At 44.4% G+C, this 12,977-nt stretch overlaps 1 long non-coding RNA gene across 1 annotated transcript; it reads left to right on the forward strand.

The window, feature by feature from the left end:
* Positions 1-6,892: 6,892 nt before the first annotated feature.
* On the forward strand, positions 6,893-12,585 carry LOC135303353 (uncharacterized). The gene is made up of 3 exons (XR_010364836.1): positions 6,893-8,418; positions 12,001-12,061; positions 12,194-12,585. It is a non-coding gene; the product is annotated as an uncharacterized LOC135303353 (long non-coding RNA).
* The last annotated feature ends 392 nt before the right edge of the window (positions 12,586-12,977 follow it).

A 12,977-nucleotide genomic window follows, 5' to 3' on the forward strand; every position in this document is an offset into this window, starting at 1 on the left:
AAGAAAAGGGATAGGGGCCGTACTGTGAACCAATGAACATTTTATCCCTTTGGTTTGACTGCAAAAAGCCAGGTCTTGAACTTGGCCTTTGCACACACAAAAGCAATTAAATTGATTTTTGTAGATTGCACTCTGAAAAGCATGAGGACAAACATGCTTTCACTGAGTGATCATCTGTAAATCATGCCACTCACAAGAGGAAAAAACCACTTTATGCCAGCCACTGACATAGCCAAGATGTACAGGATGAGTTCAGGCACGAGCAGTGCCTGTCAACGTGTGCTGTTGTAATGAAGTGGCTTTAAGTACCACAGTGATCTCTGAATGAACTAGATGGAGTCCCACACAGCCCTCAGCTGCCACACAGGGGTTCCAGACAGGTCCTAGGATACCCAATGGGGTGTCTTTCCAGGGATGATGATTGGTACCCACACCACCATTCTGCTCCTCCTCGTCCTGCCCTCCAGCTCTTCTCAGTCACTGCCAAGGATGAGGCTGGTAGTGGAGGTTAGTGGAAGCCTCCCACAAGTTGGATCCCACTCCACCACACATCCCACTCACAGGCTGCAGTCTGGAAATGGTGAGGGGAGCACAGGGATGTGCATTGACACAGTCTGTGCAGCCTTTCACAGAGAAGGTTTCTTATGGAGGCTATGCTCTCCCCTTGGTCTGGCCTGAGCTTTAATACATACTCCTGCAGATTGCTCCTGAGGTCTTGTCTGCCTTTTGCTGCTCAATTCTCCTCCTACCCAGCAACCTTTGTTACAAGAACAAGGGCAATCTGAACTACCAGTGGCCTCAGTGATAAGAAGAAGGAGTGGCCACCAGCCAGGGGAAAGCTGTAGCATTGTACTTTCTTTCCTGACCTTTTTTGCCAGTTGTTTGAGCTTCAAGCCAACAATTTAAGTTATCAAAGTTTGCTCCAATATTATACAAACAAGCAAGGGGAAGTCTGAAATCAAAGCCAAGCCGAGGAAGGTCAAAAAGCAGCCTCTTCTCCCATCAGACCTTTAAAAACATTTAAAGACCTTTTGAATAGCCAGGATGTATTAAGACTACTACCACAAGGCTTGTCCTCCTTCAAGCTATCTTCAGGCAACAATTTCCATAACGCTGGAATTCTGGAGGCTTAGAAAGGAAAGTCTTTTGTCAGCCGGACTGCCAAAAAGCAAGTTTTCCTGCCTTTTTAACTCCTATCTGGTTCTCCTTCTCAGTCCAGCTACTTTGCTACACAGCCAGCATGACAGATCATGTACTAAGGAGAGATCACTCCCCTGCCACCTCCTCCTTGCTCCAGGTGATCCGAAAATCACTCAGATAATCCCAGGAAGCTCCACCTCACCAGAGTACCTAGAGGACATTAGTAGCAAACACCAGCCTTCATGGGACTCTCTAGAGCTTGTACCTGCAGCAGCTTTATTTTTGTTAAGCAGGGAAATCCCAGCCACATCCACCACCATCTCAAATTCCACCTCCCAGTGAGGTCCTTGGCCGATTTACTGCAGGGAGCTGATGAGTCTGTTAGCAGAAGTCCCCAGAGGGGTGGTTTGGAAACACTTGCTCCTACCCACCCTCACAACAGATTTTCATAAACTACTGGCAAACCCTGATATCTGCACTCTTCCAGCAGAAAGAGGTAAATCAATATACCCAACTCTTTTACCCACAGCACTCCTAATTTGTTACCTAATACAACTCTACCAAAAAGAAGGAATCAGCCCATTCTGTGTTGGCTCACTTGACCTTTGGCTAGAGCATTGCTGTGGCCACAACCAGTCTGGCTGCTCCAGTGCCTCTGAGCCACCAGGTGGGTGGCCTTAGGGAAGAACTGAATCAGAGACAGCTTCTGGCCACCAGTTAGCAATCAAAGCCAATCTCGGCAAAATCTACATAGGATGTGGTTGCCAATATTTGGTCTATGATTTCCTGTCTTACACACAACTTCATTGCCCTTTAGTGTAGATGCAGGGCCGCTGTATGATTTCTACACCACCCTACACTTACCAGCTCCAGCACCCAGCTGCGCTCTCTGGAAGATTCCTCATCACTTTCCTGAGTGAGCTATGGAGAATAAGTAGGAAAAGGAAGAGAAGAAAACCATTTTCATCTTATCTATCGACACGTCTGTACAGAAATTCCTTTTTTACTGAATCAGACCTATAACATTACTGAAGCAGAAAATCATGGTGGATCTCTTTGGGAGGAAAGTGTGTGGGACACTTTTGCGCAGGAAAGAAGTTTTAGATTGGGTCAAGAAATAGTCAAGATGGGGGGGCATGAAAAGACAGCTTTGGTGATTTCAAGCAATAATCATAATATGCTTCTTGATCTTTCATTACCCACAAGAATTAAAAAACGTGCAACCTCTTTTCTAAAACCTCACAAAACCCCATAATATATATTTACTGTGCTCTTCCAGAAACAGTCCATGAAGCAGACTTGTCCTGGCACAGACCACCATAGCTCTTCAGTCCTCCAGAGCAGTGTTAAACCTACAGGCCACTTCAGTCCAGGCACAATCCTGCAGAGCCATCCCTGCTAAAGGACCAGGTCTGGCCATTCTGCTGCTTTGGAAAAGCGTATATATTAAATACATGCAAGTAAGAGTGAGTGGTAAAACACACATAAAGAGCAGGAAAGACCCACTATTTTCAGGAAGGGAAGGGGAAAAGAGAAGAGGTTGTTACATTTCTCTCACCAGCAGCCATGCTGCTTTGTTGAGATGCAAGAACTCCCTTTTACAAGGTACTAGAGGTTATATGGTCACACCCAAAGCCATTAATTCAAGTCATGCTTGGAAGAGAGGAAGAGACTACGGTAACCTTTGCTGAGGACTTTGTGGAGCTGGAAGAGTTTTAGGGCATCTAGTCTTAGAACTTGACATGTCCAAACACACACACACAACACCTGCAGCAGAACCCCTCCATCCTTGAAGCACCATGCAGGGGCAGTCCTCAGCCTACAGCAGTGGCTTGGAAAGCTTGCAGACAAACAGGAGAGCCCAAATGAGAACCACCAAGAAATTTTCCTCCATCTTCCTCTGGTGTCACAGCATAGCACAGGCACACAAGGCTAAGTGTGCTACCAGGAGGCAGATTATCATCTGACTCCCAGCCAGCTGCTGGAACCCAACAGCCCATAAGGAAAGGAGTCACTGGCTCCTCTGAGACCCTGCAAAGAAGGATTTAAGTGATTTACAATGCACTACTAAAACCCAAATTTTTGCATTACCTCCTCTCTAAGCTTTGAAGAAATCAAAAATTTCCAGTGATTGCTTTACTTGTTATGGGTCATATTTCCCTGCACATCTACTCACCTTTAAATTTTCAGATTAAAGCTTTGATCCTTAAGTGAGCATCTTCTTTGTTTAGCTGGGTGGAATATTAAGGTGAAGAACTGGCAGACTAATTTGGCCAGGGACCAGTATTTAATATTTACTTTCTCTTGTAGAACCATGAAACAAAGTGGATGAAAGAGGTTCTTGGTCTAGCCTAGTAGAGGCAGTAATAACTTCTCAAAGTTCACGGCCCAGGTGACAGGAATGAGCAGTCACTGTCCACAAGCAAGCTCTCATTCCCTGCCACAGATGAAATAAGTCAGTTTAGGCCCTTAGTGAAGACAGGCTGCTGCTTCTGTTACAGCAAACAAAGATACAGGACAACTCCAAGCAGAAGTGGACAACAACAAAGCAAACTTTTGGTTGCATATCTTGTGAGATGAGAGCCATGAGTGCTGACCAATTGTCATAGTTTCTCTCGAGAAGGTCCATTTTATTCTAAGATTTCAGCAGTGATATACTTTTGTTTCTAGAAAAAAAACAGTGCTGCCACAGGTCTATGCAAACATGCATGATGTGGAGGACACTTGCTATTTCTCAGAATGCAAGAGCTGATGGGGAATAAAAGGGGTGGGAGCAGTGGTTAAGCTTCCAGGCAAACACATCTGAGACAAGCTGTGGGAAATATGTTTTTCGTGTGGATAGCACGTAAATTGAGGAACTCAGTGTCACCAGATGCTTTGAAGATTAACCATAAAATTTGTCTAATCTCTTTTCCAGTCAATTAAATTAGCCCATCAGGGTCTATTAAATGTGGTGGTAGAAATGCAACCTCCAGTTCAGGAAGTTTCTAAACCACTGATTGCTGAAAGCTGAGTGTGCCTTATGGAGGAAGCATATCCCAATTTTTAAATTTTCCCTATTCATTACTGGACATATGAGACACCCACCACTGTTTTGTGTGAGTTGGTACTAAAGGGTCTTTCTACAATTATAGATCTCTACCTTAGCAGAGTTTTAACCTCTCTCCAATCTCTCTCACTCAAAATGTGATCTAGTTAAAGGAAAATTAACAATATTGATAGCTGAGAAATTATGATGAAGAAAAAAGTTAGAAAGAACACACTTGTTTTGCCTCACAGGAAGAAAATTAGGACTATTAACTACAAACTTTTAAAATTAAATTACATTGTTCAAGTTGTTCTCTGCCCAGAGGAGAATATAAAAGGCTACATTTTTAAAAAGCAGGACTTGAGTTAATAATTCCAATAAAATTTCTTAATTGTAAAGTTAGTTTAAGCATGATAGTAGAAACAGATACAGAATCCTCTTCGTGTAGGATCTTCAGGAACAGGTGTAAACAAATCATTGTCAAGATGTCCTGATAAAGTCTACAGGGTGGTCCAGGTATGTTGATCCCACCTCTGCTCATAGGCAGAATTGCATGATCTATCATGTCTTTTTCAGCCTACATGTCTGGGAGTCCCATGGATTCAGGATGCCAAGACTGAAATCAGCAAAGACTAAAGAATGAGAAGTATAGAGGAGGAAATACATGAGGGGGGTCAGAGCTGCCCTTAGACAATGTTTTATCACATTGGCATTTCCAAAGCCTTGTGAGAATGTTCAAAAGAACTGCTACACCTCACTTGATAAACACTCAGCACAAGGAGAGGAGGAAAATCTGCACTGGTGATGATAAGCTGCTCTAATAGGAGCAGAACTGATACAACTCTTTTTCCAGTAATATATGTCCAGTGTTCACTATGACACTTTCAGCTAAAAATCCTTCACCTCCCCTGTTTCATGCCCACCAGGCAAAAAATATTGCTTTGCTGCTAGTTGAGAGTTGTGTGTAGGCTGATCATCTGTCTAGCACATGTGCTAGGCTGGCCAGCCCACATCATGTTTGTTTGGCAAAACAGATTCTGGGGCAGTGTCACAGCTGAGTTCTGCTGGCCTCCTCCCTGCTCAGGGCACAAACCTGCACTCCTTGCTTCTGCCCACCCAGGAGATTCACTGCATTTACAGACATTCAACTACTGCTCTCATTACAAGTCCTCTGCCTAATTCATCATCAGTGGGCATCACTGGAATCATCACAGGAAATCAATTATTCAAGTAGTGATTGGTTCACCTACCAGCATCAGTGGGATCCAGCTTTCCTCTAAGCTGTTAAATGGAAAATTAAGGGGTGATATGACAATAGTTTAGATGAACCTACTTTTCAAAATAGAGGGCTTGCCATTACCACTGACAAGGATACAATAAACACAAGTTGTCACATACTAATATCTTAGAATGGTTTGGGTGGGCCTTAATCATCTAGATTGAACACCTCTGTCACGTGCAGGGACACCCTCCACTACACCAGGCTGCTCAAAGCCACATCCAGCCTGGCCTTGAGCACTGCCTGGGATGGGGCTTCTCTGAGCAACCTCCCCCAGTGTCTCACCACCTTTAGAGTAAAGAATTTTTTCCTAATATCTAATTTAAACCTACCCTCTCTTTTAGTTTAAAACCACTACTCTTTGTCCTGTTGCAATTGGCCCACTTATAAGGCCCCCTTTAATATTGAAAGGTCTCCTGGAGCCTTCTCCAGGCTGAACAACCCCAAGTCTCTCAGCCTTCCCTCACAGGAGAGGTGCTCCAGCCCTCTGGTCATTTTTGTGGCCCTCCTCTGGACCCACTCCAGCAGGTTGGTCCTATTTTGGGGGCCCCAGAGGCCATATCCTGATGCAGTAACCTGGCTAGAAAAGGAGTGCACATTTTTAACTTTATCCCAGGACTTTTTATATCATCATTTCTCTCTTGCTCTCACTGCAAATTGCCTTCAAAGAACTATGCGCCAGACATTCCCCCTGTCCTCCAGCCACCTCCAGTTTCCCAACATCAGAAATATCTCATTTCTGGCACAGGTTTCTTCCCCATGCTGGCAACAGTGGTGCTTGCAGGTAATAATCTATTAGCTATAATTATATAACAGGTGCTGCCTTGGGAATTGGCTGCTATAATCTGCTGTATTAAAAGGATGAAAACATCATTTTGGTCAGATGGTTTACAGGCGAGAGCACGATTTACAGGACAACAGATTAAATTATATGCAATTAAATAGCTGGATTAAGTCTCAGGGCTTGATCCAGAATGTAAAACAGACAAGCATGCGAGAAAGAAACCTTATCACGGTCCCTCTCTCTGCACAATCTGTCTTTTCCACTTGAGGCTGAGACCCACACAGACTCTGGCTCATCCAGAAAGGAAGATGCCCAAAATTGCCAGCACTGTCGTGGGCAGTAGTGTTCTAGCCACTTACAACAAAGCCAAATGACAGACAGCTTCAGTTATTAATGGCTGCAAACACCGACCCTCTCAGCACTGCTGTGCTTGCTTCGAATCTGTGTCATCCTCTGCCTCCTCTGCTGAGTGCAGGAAGGATGTGGTTCACCAAGAATCATTTCCCAAATTCGTCCCAATTGCTCTATTAATTATCCTTTAGCTTCAACATGAGGAAACAGTTTCTACCTTCTGCAGCAGGTCTATTTTTAGTGAAGCATCAATTTGCCTCTATTTTGTTATCCCTCACTGTTAGTCCTGCCCACACAACAAATCTGGCATTGATCACTTGTGGTAGACAAATATTTTTGGCTTAGGCTATGAAAGAGGCAGGAGGAAGGGTGTACAGAAAAGGAGGCTTAATAACCAGAAAGAGTATCATGAGAAACCAGAATTCATATGGAGAAAGCTAACAGAAAGAAAACAAAAAGGAAGGGTGGGGCAGAATGTGTTCTTAGTACGTGTTTGTGAATATAAATCTACAAAAGTGACAAGAAACCCTCAGCTTCTGCAAGTGCAAATTCATATCAGGAAATTCAAATTCATATGAAAGAAGGCTTTGGTGTTGAATAGCATTCCTGGTGTTTCAAAGACAGCCCTGCCTGCTGCCCAAGACCATCCCTTCCTACAAAACCATGGACCTAGCTCAACAGAGGAGAGCAAAACGATCTGTCAGTTTTGCCAAGAAAATACTACTCTGACTGATGGTCCTGCTACTTGAAAGCGGAAAAGGACAGCACAAAAGAAAACATCCTCCTTGTCTGCCTTCATCCACCTTGTAGTCTCAGTCCCTAATTCCATGTTCTGTCCCTCACCCAGCCTATCTGACCTGCTTTCCTTAGAGAAGGTCTGAAGGTGAATCCAGAGCTGGACTAGATGCAACTGATGAAGCAGCATAAACTGTGTCCACATCATAATGCTTCTGCTCCATCCTCAGGATTTATTCATTAAATGACGGAATTGTTCAGTTTGGAAAAGACCTTTAAAATCATGGAATCCAACCATAATCTTCACAACTCACCTTGTAACCTGGATCTTCTTTGAGACTGCCCAAGCTGGGGAAGGTGAAGAAAAGCATCATGGCCAGTTGGCCTGTATTCTCTGTAATGGTGAAGGACAAAAGACACTGGAAAATGATAAAACTAACTGGAAACTTTATCTAAACCCCTACATTTGTGAGCTCAGCCTGCTTTACACAAGCCCTTCCATAGCACTGGCTCTCTGCTTTGGGCTGTTAAGAGTTTGAGAGCCCTGGAGAACCTTGAGGTTACTGCTGCCCCTAAAGCCAGCCTGTGAGAAGCAAGGGGCCTCTCAAAATTAGGCAAGCCAAAGAAAGCTTGAAACTTGATGACTGTAGCTTATTGGACTCAGGACAGCAAAAAGGAGACTCAGCTCTGCCTGAAAATATCATTACAGCTATAGGTCCTGTTATAGACTGAGAAATCCATAGCATAGCAGAAGGCAAAGACAGAGGCACCAGGAAAGGCAGAAGGGACAAAACTATTCATAAACTGGTTATTAGGCTTATATGTGTAACACTTTTATCCTTCAGTTACTATTTTGATCTATGCTAGCCTGGGATATGATCTCCAGCCATGGTGTGTGCAAGAAAGGAAAATAATCCTCATTTGATCTGGAAATCACATATTCTTGACTCTGACTGCTGAAAGAAACAACTCCCAGACAGACCAGGTGTTTAAATAGCTTGAAACTGGAATTTACTGCCAGTTTGGCAGTTAAACTGAGCCACAGTTTAGCAGTTGGTAAACCTGGACATGTGCCAGTGCCCTCGACTATTAACCATTCCCGTAAGTCCATCAGCATTTTTGTCATCTTCTTCTGGAAAACTGAGGAGACTGAACCAGACAGACAAACAAGAGAAACTAAATCTCAGAGATGCCTATAATCAGTCCAAACACACCAGCTGTCCACAGCTAGGAGTGTGTGTCCACCCCTTCAAATATAAACCAGAGAGAGGGAAGCTAAACCTCATGGAAAGACATTTGTCTTAGCACTATGGTCCAAAAGAGTCTTCAGGAAAGACGAACAGTTTGGGAGGCAAATTAGTAACCCAGAAGAGCTCCCAGGACTGCTGTCAGTAGCTAGGAGGAGCAGGAAAGGAAGATTACCAGGCTCCACCTAGAAGTCTGCCCCAGAGCCCCAGGCCAAACGCTGCTGCCTCCCATCCACTCCCCAAGGTGTGGCCAAACCCAGCGCAATCACCGCGCCCTCGCCAGCTCTGTGCAAGGTTCATGGGCACTGCTGCAGTCCTCTCCCGTCATCCTCCTCTCCACATCAGCAAACAAAAGACCTGAGATAATACTGGCACATTTTCCTTCTGGATTCCCAAGTCTGTAAATGCCAATTTAGCTGGCTTTTTTTGTTGTTGTTGAGTTTAAGCAGAGGCAAACTGGCCTGTTTGGGATACCTGGAGAGAGCTGGAGCTAGTGGAGAGTTAGAGCGGAGAACTGTCACAGAACTGTCACATTAGCCAGGCATCTCAGTACAGAGGCAGCACCTGCTGTTTAAGGGAGGTTGCATAGAGGCCTTCAGTTGAGTGTTCAGCTATGGTCTCCCTAAGTCATCTTGGGTATGTCATCAGTTCTTCCTACATCCTATTTTTCCTTATCTGTGAAACAGGAATAGAAATCTCTCTTATTTCTACACATTTTTTTTCCACATCAGATACCATATCCTAGACAAGTCCAGGACTGGTTATGGTCTTAGTTAAGACTTGAGGCCATGAGTTCACAGTAGAGCTGAGCTTCACCCAACACCAAGGGAGGCAAACAGAGATCCAATCTTCAGATTTGCATTTCTTTTCTTCCCAAGGAGCAGCACCTATGCAGATACATTCATTCCCACTGTGCTATCACTGCTAGGAGGAGGGAATCTTTCTGGAAATGCTCTCCTTCTACTTCAGCAGGGCAGAGATGTTTAGTCTTTGCTTCCTCCACAAGCACCACACCTAAACTATAAATCATATTTCAGAAGGGGGAGGATTTCTTTCAGAGTTTTTCCCCCCATTTTAACCTTTTGCTAGGGTGTGGAAAGTGAATAATCCCAACTGAGCATTCCTTACTTAACAAATTTACAGTTGGCTGCTTAATTAGGAATTTAATAAATGTGACTTAATTATCTCTTAATTAGATTGCCTTATTAATGCCCATGGCCATAAGCCCTTAGGGATCTCAATCTTGTTAGATCTCAAAAACTAGGCTGAGTCAACACTTGAATAAACAGCTGCCAATAAAATACCTTGTGCTGCCAAAGGTGGCATTTGAATTTTACTTGATGATTCCCTTCCCAGGTTGAACTCTACCTTTGCACAGTGCCAGCTAATCTCTGCTCTCAGACATTTCTTTTCTGTGTGAGATGCAAAGTAGAGAATAGACCACTTTTGACAGAGCTCACAGCAAACCAAGTTTTAAAAATCTTACTGGCCAGGCCATATTCCAGCTGCAGTAATTATGGTTCCCTTTACTTAATTCAATTTTCACCAGAAACCAGTTTTCTCCACTTCTGAAGAGCTGTTGTGCAATGCTGTCTTATACTGACAAGGCCTGTCAACATGACAGGTTTTTGGCATCTTCTTAGGTAGCTGAAGCAGCTATAAATCCCTCCTTGACCATCTAGGACTCTTATTACTGTTAATATTAGAGGAGAGGCACATATGGACAGCTCTCACTTCTATTCCCAAGTGGCTCTTTTCAGTCATAAGCAACTTCAACCTTTTCAGGTGGAATTTTGCCCTTCCTTGTTTCTGCCAGCAAACTTTTTGGAAAGTTTGGTTCAGCTGTTTTTTAGTTTTAAGACAGCGAGTAGGCGGAGGAAAATACAACTGTTGCTATGATTTAAAAGTTAAAATAAATATTCTGTCACCTTGTCTTGAGCAATCACTCACTTCACCAAGAAAAGGGAACCTTAAAGTTGGCTCACACATGCACTTGTTAGTTTTCCAGTAAAAACACATCTCAAATTAACTGAATCACATCAATGCCTACTGAGCTAACCTACCCAGGTTAAAATCCAGGCACAAATCCAGAGGAGAGTGTCTTAGGCAATAACCACTCAATAGCAGCAATGGTGATAGAGGTCATGGCCCTCGAATGCTAGAAAAGACTCTCTATTTTTCCCAGCCTGTTCTTGAGGTCAAAGAAAGGTGATTTGAAGGAAATACTGCATCCAACTCCTGAAGAGGGGAAGATGATGCTGGAAGAAAACCTGTTCCTGATTTTGGTTTGAAAAAGTAGAAAAACAATCAGCACCTACCCCCAAAAAATCCTGCTCTTAATTCAGTACGGAGTAGAGCAGCAGAAACAGCGGAATCAGTGCACAGCAGATGAGGCAGCAACACCTGGGAACAAACACCTGGTGAGGTGACAGCTCAAAAAGGGCCTGCAGCTGGCAGAACAGCAGCAGGGAGCCACAGGTTCAACACAAGGCTCTTGCCCAGCTGAGTAAGGCAGGAGAGGGCACATCAGACAATGAAAAATCCCCTGGTTTTGCAATGGCTGCCCCCACTCCAGAAAAGGTTAGAAACAGATCTTTATGAAAATACATGGATTTGAGGTCTTCATACTCAGCAGACCATCTCTTGTCCTTCTAAGGCACACTGAGCCTTGGTACCATATTTTCTCTCCAGCAATGTGAAGTATCCATTGTCTCTTACAATGCAAAACCTGTACACATTTTCACCTAACCTGGCAATAAATAAAGTTTTAAATAAATAAAGATGTGTTTTCCTGGCAGGCAGTTTGTTTCTCTTCCAAGCCACCCTGAGTGGTCTGTTCAGCTTTATAGCCAACATGGACTGCTGTGGCACAGCACACTGAGCAAACATCCTGAACAGCTTTGTTTAGGGTTGACATCTCTGACAGGGAGCCAGTGCCTTGTGGAAAGCTGCAATGCCAGACTGAGAGCAGGACAACTTCTGTTTCCTTTCCCCCTTACCACAGATCCTTCTTGTGTTAAAACAGGAGAAGCTGTATTGTCAGAAATGGGGTGGGAAGCAGGAAACTGGACATGAGAGGCCCAGTCACTTCTCTTGACTTCACCACTCTCCTCCTGTGCCTCCCTCAGTTAGTTGCCACTTCTCCACATCTGCTCTCTGTTGTACCCCAAAGCTGTCTTGGCTGTATAGGTCACGAGCACTTTAAGCCATGAAGCATCTCAATATATGTATGGCTCCAGCCAAATGCAATGGGGACCATGGCTAAAATATTTAAAATAACTAAATATCAAATAACAAACCCCCTATTGCATAGGAGGGGCTGGTCAGTTTTTCTTGTTTTTATGTACTGGAAGGGTAAATGCTCCGTAGCACAATTCTGTGCCAGCTAATCTGGGAAGTGCAACATTAAGGAAGCATCTTACTTCTTTGTTCCCAGATGTAAAATAACTCTGGCCTTTGTGTGACAGCCACAGAAGGATGGAGGACAGATCCCACCAGTAAGTGTTTCAGTGCGTGAACAGCAAGGCTCCTCTTGTCACTGAAATTCACATTACTCAGTTTCAGACACCTGTATCTGGGAGGAACAAGGTACAGCCACTCACCCCTCCATGCTCTCACCCATCCCACAGCTGCTGCTTTCCTGCTGTCCAGGCCCACATCTCCAGCCAGTCTCACAAGCAAGGGAACCTGGTGCTCTTCAACAGCCTGTCTGTGCAAGGAGCACTCTTCCTGAGCAGGCAGCCAAAATTCAACAGATGGGGTACTTGACAAAACTTCAAGGATCTGTCTCCTCTTCCTTCTGTTCCCTACTTCAAAACAGCTTGTTTTACACAGCTTGCTGAACTCTCCCTTGTTCTGCCCTCCCCGATTCTGGTGAATAAAGCTGTGAGAGCCACAGAGAAAGAACAGCCACCCATCAGCTTATTTTCAATTCTCCTGTCCCCTTCTCTTCTGAGTCAACAGGGGAAGCCTTCCCTGAGGCTTCCAAAACTAAAATAGCAGTAACTAAAGCTGAAACACCAGTGACCCCTTTCTGCTGCCTGCACACACAGATCCCCCAGAAAGCAGTGCCAAGGACAGCCAGTAGCTCTGGCCCCACAAGTGCCAGGCCACCAGGGGAAGAGGAAGTTGTTATCAGGCCCCAGTAACACAAACCAGCTGTGCTTGGTAGGGCAGCTACTGCTCACCCCTGCTGCTGAGCAGCAGCTGCGCTCCAGAAACCTTCTGCTTTGGCTTGTGGTCCAGATCCAATGAATAAGGAGGCACCTCAGGAGGTCCCAATGAAATCAGCACCCAGTCTTCATTTGCCTGAGCTGTTTCAGCAAATCAGCCCACAGACCTTACTAGCAGGGCCTTTCTCTGAAGACACCCCTTTCTCTCTGAGTTTTGCTGGCTCATAAAGGTGATGCTGCA

This window comes from Passer domesticus, chromosome 6, assembly GCF_036417665.1.
Source record: "Passer domesticus isolate bPasDom1 chromosome 6, bPasDom1.hap1, whole genome shotgun sequence".
Taxonomy (NCBI): domain Eukaryota; kingdom Metazoa; phylum Chordata; class Aves; order Passeriformes; family Passeridae; genus Passer; species Passer domesticus.